The sequence below is a fragment of the Lissotriton helveticus genome, chromosome 3_1 (genome assembly GCF_964261635.1).
Source record: "Lissotriton helveticus chromosome 3_1, aLisHel1.1, whole genome shotgun sequence".
NCBI lineage: Eukaryota > Metazoa > Chordata > Amphibia > Caudata > Salamandridae > Lissotriton > Lissotriton helveticus.
The window spans coordinates 1,792,378,247-1,792,385,822 of NC_136061.1; the positions used below are offsets into that span (position 1 = coordinate 1,792,378,247).

Genomic DNA, 7,576 nt, shown 5'->3' on the forward strand with positions numbered 1-7,576 from the left:
CATTGCCTACGCCTGATGCTCGTGGCAAGTGGGTTCGAGTCTGGCCGCTGCTGTCCTGCTGTCCTGCTGTCCTGCTGTCCTGCTGTCCTGCTGTCCTGCTGTCCGGCTGCTGCAGGTCCTGGGGTGTTGCCTGGCCTACCTTCTGGAGTGTGTCTTGTCATTTATTCCTGGCCTTCGGCCTTGCCTCTGGCCCGCCCCGGATCTTGTTGTTCGCCGGTGGTGGGCGTTCCGGGGGTCTGCTCCCTCTGGTTCTCTTCTTCGGGGGTGCCCCTGCTCTGGGCGGCTCTATGGGCATTCGCTCTTTCTGTTTGTGTGCTGCCTAGGGTTGGCGTGGGTTCCGGTCGCCTCTGTGGTGGCTGTTTCCTTTCGCTGGCTCTGCCTTTGCTGACTCCTGGGATTCCATGTGTTGTTGGGGTTTTCCTGCCTGCTGGCTTGCATCTTGACCTCTGCTGATCTTGTCTCGGTGTGGCTTCTCTCTTCTTCGGCGTCAGCCTGCTGGGGGTGCGTTCTGTTCCCCCTCTGCTTCGGGCTACCTGCCCCACCTGCTGGTGGATTGGTGTTCCTGCTCCTTGGACCGCTGCAGAGGTTGGGGGGTCCTGTGGGCTCCCCTGGTTCCGGTTGGCCTGCGGTGCTGTTCTCCCTCAGTGGCCTTGCCTCCGCTGCGGTCTGGCTCTTGTGGCCTCTGATCCGCTTGGGTGTCCTGGTTTTTCCCTTCCTGGCTTCTGTGTGGATGGTGGGCGTTTGGGGCTCCTGGTTCCTGGCCCTGTTACTCCCGTCCCTTGGTATACGCCTGGTTCCTCTCTTGGGTGATTGCCAGTGTCGTGTCGTGGGCTCTTTGGGGTGCTCTGTCCCCTCGGGTTCTGTTCCTTCCTGCCTCCGCTTGTTCTCGTCTGTTCCCTGCCGGGTGCCTGGTTGGGTGCCTGCCTGGGTCTTCCTGTTGCTGTGGCCTCCGCTTTGCTCCGGCCTGTGGTTTGGGGCCTTCTTCCTGGTGGTTCCTTGTGGGCCTCCTCCGGCTGTTGGTTCTCTTCCCGGACTTGTTTCCCCAGTGTTGTGGGCCTGTGTGAGGTTCTGTGGTTCTGGCTCTGCGGCCGTCTTGCTGGTTCTGTGTGGCCTCGGGCTCCGCCTCCGGCTTTCCGGCTATGCTGACCTTCGGCCTGCTGTGGGGATTTGTTGCCGGTCGTCTCCTATTCCTTTCTTGGTTCTGGGGTCCTGGCTCGCTTCTTCCTCCCTTGCTTCCCCGGGTTCTGTTCCCGGTGTGGGTCTGTTTGGGTGCCCCTCCCCCCTCCCTCTCTGATTGGGGTGTGGTTCTGTGGTGCTCTGGCCTATACGGGTCCCTCCCTCCTGGCTGCGGGTTGTCTTTGATTTCCTGTTGCTTGGTCCTCTGCTTTCTCCTTCTGCTTCCGCTTTGGCCTTCTGTGCGGTCTGGCGGTTTTGTGCTGGGGGTTCCCGTTTCCGCCTGCCCTTTGTCTTCGTCTGGGCGCTGTGTGGGCCCTTCTGGGGTTTGCTTGTGCCTGCCGTTCCGCCTGTGTGGTCTGGTTGCTTGGCTCTGGTCCTGGCTTCCTGGTTCTGTTGGCGTTGTTGCCCTGTTTTTTTTTTGCAACCTGGGCCTTTCTTTTTCCGCTGCTCCTGCCTGTGCCGCTTGTCTGGCCTGGGTGTGTGGTTCCTGGGTGGTCCTGTGCTGTGTGGGCGCCTTCTTTTTGTGCTGCCCTCTTGGCGCGTTGGGCGGCTGCTGGGGTTTCCCGGTTGCTCTGTGCTCCCCTTCTGCCTTGTGTTCCCTCCCTTTGGGGTTGGGGTCTTTCTGGGGTTGTGGCCGTTGCCTCTGTGACCTTCCTGGTTTCTTGGTTTTGTTCTGGTCTTGTTGGCCTCTCCTTGCTTGGTGGGCTTTCGGCTGGGTTCTGGGGTTTTGGGGTTCTTCCCCCTCCCTGTTCTTCGGGACGGGTTCTCGGTCCTGTTCAGCTCCTGGGTTCTTGTTGCTTCCTGGGCCTCCTCGGCTGGGTTTCCGCCTCCGGTGTCTTGGGGTCGTGTCCTTTGGTTTTGGGTGGTTGACCGGTTTTCTGGCCTGTGCTTTCTCCTTCCTTTTTTGTTCTGGATGCTTGTGCCTGCGCTCTGTTGTCCGTTCTATTCTTTGGCTTTCTGCCGGTTTGTCTCGGTTTCCTTGTGGGTCTGCCGGGTCCTGTGGCCTTTTCTGCTGGTTCCGGGCTTGGCGGCCTTCTCCGGTGGGTTGTTTTGGCGGGTCCTTTGTGTCCTGGTCCTGGTCCCGGTTTCCGGTTTCTCGGGTTGGCGGCCTCCTTTTCTGTTTTGGAGCCCTGGCCTTTTTTTTTGTCTCTGGTGCTTCCCTGCTGTCCTGTGCTGGGTTGCGGTCCGGTTGTTTCTCTGCGGTCTTCCTTTCCTCCTTCTCGGTGCGCCCTTGGGTTGCTGCTTTATTGTGGTTTCCTGGGTGTGCTTGTGCGTGCGGAAGGCCGGGTTTCTGCTTTGGTATTTCTCCACTTTGTAATGAATGGGATGAGGACATAAGGGACCTGGGGGTAATGCTCTATTACTTACCAGTAATCTTCATTACTCCGGGTCCCATTGTCCTCGTCCCATTCATGCGCCCCTCCCTCCCTCCCAGGTGGCCGGCCTTCCTGTCTGGGCTTGTTAGTACAGGAGGGCTGCTGGGTAAGTACTGCTTATGTACTCCCGGGGGGAGGGGCAGTAATAGTGCCCCAGCATTCCTCTTGTTTTTTTCTGTCGGGAGATGGGCATTTCCACTTTGTAATGAATGGGACGAGGACAACGGGACCCGGAGTAATGAAGATTACCGGTAAATAATAGAGCATTACAACGCAACTATTACAACGCATGACACTACAAAGCATACCATTACAATACATGTCATTACAACGCAGTCATTACAATGCATACCATTATAACGCATACCATTACCATCCAACACTTACCCTACTGTTGCACCCCCTGGAGTTAGAATAGTAATTTTTACCCTTACACTATCCATCACTTACCCTACTGATGCACCCCCTGGAGTTAGAATAGTAATTTTTACCCCTACTCTATCCAATACTTACCATACATGCAATGTAATGTTATGCGTTGTAATGGTATGCGTTGTAAAGCTAGTATGCATTGTAATGGAATGCGTTGTAAAGGTAGTTTTTAAAAATTCATTGTAATGGTATGCGTTGTAATGAAATGAGTTGTCATGGATGTTGCATTGTAAAAAATGAGTTGTAAAGGTGTGCGTTGTAAAAGTATGCGTTGTTAGGTCATACAACCCACATCTGTGCGGTTATTCCCCATTATAGAAAGCATAACGTGTAATTGCCAAAAATGGGTGCAGGTAAACTGTCTGGAATGGAAGATTACAGCAGCCTAGTAGCCCTGCACCAAATTCCAGCAAACTCAAAAAGAGAGTCCTAGCGATATTCCAGCTGCCAAAAGGTGGGCAACCTTTCTCTTTCTTTTTTATTAACTATGCAGCTCGTACTATACAAAGCTGGTGAAATAAATATGAAAAATCATGCAAAGTTGAGAATTGCAAGCCTTCTTAGCTTTTCAGGCATCTGTTTAGAAACTAAATTTAATGCTGGCCCTAGGAATTTGGAAACGTTCTCACTTAAACTGATCGTTATCCAGATCAGGACGACCCACACTTGATGGACAAGTGATTCAGCTAATCCACACGTGCAAAAGTGCCCCACTCCGCCGTTCACAAGGCACTGATGAGTGATGACCACACCTGATCTCTTTACCGGAGTATATGAAGGAAATTAGCAGATTGTGCTCCCCTCCAAGTGACGTAACAAGGGTGCCACGAGCCTCCATGCAAACAAGTAAAGAGGGCCCTTTCCCCAAGGTTCTGTACAACAAAAATCCTAATTTAGGTGCAGTGGGCCCCTCACCCATTGGGCCCGAAGCCATGCACCCACTGCGCTATTGATACATACCTGAAAGGGTTTACCACATCTCTCCATTTGTACTCCTGTTACCCCTTCTCCCATCTCCTCCTTATCATTTCCCTTGTCTTCACCTTCAGCCGAGGCTCTCTACTTGTCACTCCTTCTACCCGTCTCTCCACTCCACATCTCTGTCTTATCCCTTGCTCTGCCTTTCTCCTTATTACAGTACTTTTTCTTTCTTCCTTTCAGCCTCTGCCTTGCGAGACCACAGTAGCTTTGCGATCAGTTACTTCACCAGCATCAGAGCTTCTTCGCTCTGACGCCGTGACTGACCTGGACGCGCCAGTACGAGGGTGGCACCCTCATCCACACCGTCCTATATTGGTGCATCACAGGCCACACAGCTGTTTCTTCTGTTTTTGTAGGACCTTTCCTGTGCCAGTCAACGCCTCATCTGTGCCTCCGCCTTCCATCCACAGCTGTAGGTAGCCACTAACTGCACAATCGCTATTTTATCTGCTGGTCCATAGCATGCCTTTCTTGGGAAAATTCAGAGTCACTGCAAAAACAAGCGCAAAATACAAATACCCCTTTGAACCCCGTTTCTCTCTTTCTATCCTTTAGCTCTCCTCTTTAACCCTCTCTCTTCTCTCTCAGTGCCCATGCGTATTGTCTTACCTGTCCCGTTCTCTCCCCAGCTCCTCTCTGTGCCTCAGCTACCTGGTGTGTGGTATAAAGGTACAGGTGTCCAGAGTAACGTCTACGGCCAATCGGCACCCCGCCCCTTTTTCCACGCCCCTTCTAGTGGTCGTTTTTAAGCAGCCGTGCCCTAGAGAAAGTGTTAAAAGGGAGGTTACCTGTACATTCCGTTAGTTAAGTTTCAAATCACTAATTCCTTACATTACCGCATGTCATTTACCTAAAGGGCTTCTTCAGGGCATGTCAAATTTCATTTTGCTGTCAGGCAGCCATACCCTGATATATCTGTTTTTTTCTCTTTAGAAAGGTCACATGCATTCCAACCAAATAAAACTCGAAAGGGCAGGGACCACGTGACCCAGAAACAAAAGAAAGATCGGATCAAAAAGGGATTTCTTAAGTATCTTTTCAAAACATGAAACACCCTACTATTTTTGGTAGAGCTGTGTGGCTTGTTCTCTAGTCAGAGACGTTTTAAGGCCAGTGGGCACAGTGGGTTCTGGCCCTGGGCCCTAACTTTTTAGGTGGGGAGCTTCTGTTCTACAGAGACTTGCCCTGATTACCGAAAAGATTACCTTAAATAATTCTTAAACAGATAGTCGTTCTAAATGCCGTTTTCCTTTATCTTGAATGTGGGAGTGGAGTCTATTACAGACATTTTGCAGAGAACTGTTGTGTTTGTGTTTCATGCAACATCCTTAAAAAAGTTTCTTTTAGATCAAAGCAGGACCTCACAAATGAGAAATGGGAGGCGGGTCATAAAGATTATTTGCATTTATATTTGTGAGCTGAAGGTGTTACAATATTGAAAATACACATCACTTTCCCTTAATATTATATGTAAACACATTTAGAATTTGGATGAGTGTGCCTGTGCACTGTCAGTGACTGGGCCAAAGAGGACATGGAAGAGCTGAAACTGGATCATAAATTTAAGGCTGTCCTGAAGAAGGGCCCCCAGAATATGTTTGGCCCAGGCCCCCAAATTCCAAAAGATGTCCCTGCTCTAGGTTTTAAGCTGCTCTATAGTTTTAAGGAGCTGTGTAGCTGGTTTTATAGGCTCAAAGCGCTGTGTCAGCTTGTTAGGCAGGTGTAAGGAGTTGGTTAGATTGTTCTAGGTTAATTACATTTGAGCATCACCAAGACTCATGTTTATCAAAGGTAGGTGGGTCACAAAAGTTTGTCGCTCTAAAAAATGCGTTGTGGTTCTAAAAAAGTTTGGGTAGCACTGTTCTACAGGTTTACAACGTCAAATCGGTTATTCTATAGCCTCAAGGAGCCTGGTGGTCTGTTCTAGAAGATAAGTGAATTGGGTTGCGTATTCAATAGTTTTAGTGAGCTGAGAAGGTTGATCCATAGAATTGGGAAGTTGTGGAGCTTGTCTACAAGTCTAGGAAGATGGATAGCTTATTTTATAGGGGCAGGGAGCTGGGTAGGGTGCTCCATGGGTGTATAGAACTAGACAGATTGTCTAAAACTGTTTATTGAGCTTGGTAGAATTTTCTGTAGATTTAGGAAACTGAGTAACTTGCTGTATAGGCTTAGCCAGCAAAGGACGTTTTTTCTATAGGCTTAGGGCGCTTGGTAGCTGGCTCCATAAGTAAAGAGCTGGGGCACAAACTGCTAGAGACACCTACTCACACTATGGGAGAAATGTTGAAGTTGATAATTTGAAAGGGGCTGATAACAATATTTTATAGAGCACTGAGAACAGACAAACCACTGACGAAAGTAAAGGACAGGGTAAATGACAAGAAGGTGAGAAATAACCTGCTACTGATGTAAAACCTGTTCAGACGCAAGAACTGTTTCAAATAATGCGCGCTTTAAGTTTGTTCAGTACAATCATGGTAATATGACATACAAAACTGTGTAAAGTTTACCCAGACTGCTCTGTAGGCTGACCTCGATGTCATGCGTACGTCATACATATTACATGGCACCGTCAAAGTATACAGGGGTTTTGGATGGAGGTATTGGCCATGCTCAAGCGCTGCACAGCAATGCTGGACCGACTCCTCTTGCAGCAACAAAAGGAGGCCTGATGACCCCTCGAATTCAGCATTTGTTATGGGCCCAGCAGGATACAGAAATAAGAGGCCCCCTCCCGTTGTTGAAGTTCGAAAGCAGATAATGTGCAGGCGCAGGCGCAGCTGAAAGTGTCCAGGTTATTGGAAATTACACTGGGATGAATTCACCATCTTTTTCAGTGGGACCCAACTTCTTGGCAGGGTGGACAGCGTCCACCCTGTGAAAAAAGTGGGTGGACACCGTCCACCTGCTTCAGGTGTGCAACACCCATTGGACTTAAAGGGCTTCAGCCCCCCCCCATCGTGTGTGGCAGCCTGGGATGAGAGGCTTCCCAGGCACACACACAGCCGCACCCGAGAACTTCACAGGTCTTTAAAAGACCATTTGCATATTAATGAAGAATTGTTGTCGTCTCACCCCTTCTAAGAGCCCTTGCAGCCCTACTCTGACTGTTGCTTAAATATTCAGCCCCCCGAAATTTGGCTCTAGTTGCACCTCTGACCTGCGTGTACCCCCGACTCATGCCCTGGGGGGAGACCCCGACAAGCCCTACCTTACAATTACAGGCTCGCTCGCTCGCTGTGCTTGCTTGCTACGCAACGGATGGGGTTCGTCTGACAAAATTTGCCAGCGTGCTATGGGTTCCCCGTCTAGCCCTGCAGCACGGTTAGATTTGTGGTCCTCACAATTAAGCACTGTGTGCTGGGAACAATGGCAAAAAAAAAGAAAAAATCTGCAAAAAACGTATACTGCTGGGCACTGTGTTCGCTAGGAGACGAATAGCCACACATTGGCTAAGTGCTAGCCTCAAAGTTGGCAGAATGGGCCACTGCGGAAGATATTCAAATGTAACAGGTTCGACGAGATGAAAAATTAACAGATGATTTGATGATGTGGGCGAAAATGATCAGGTTATTGACGGCACCAGGTCGCCTTGAGGGACTCAAAAT

The 7,576-nt window shown here is 50.0% G+C and overlaps 1 protein-coding gene across 1 annotated transcript in view; it reads right to left on the minus strand.

Moving 5' to 3' along the window:
• Window positions 1-4,611, minus strand: part of LOC144824318 (uncharacterized) — a 69,817-nt gene extending 65,206 nt beyond the window's left edge. The window contains exon 1 of the mRNA XM_078683436.1: window positions 4,575-4,611. The gene's annotated coding sequence lies outside the window, so the exon portion shown is untranslated. The remainder of the gene's footprint in view (window positions 1-4,574) is intronic.
• Window positions 4,612-7,576: the final 2,965 nt, after the last annotated feature.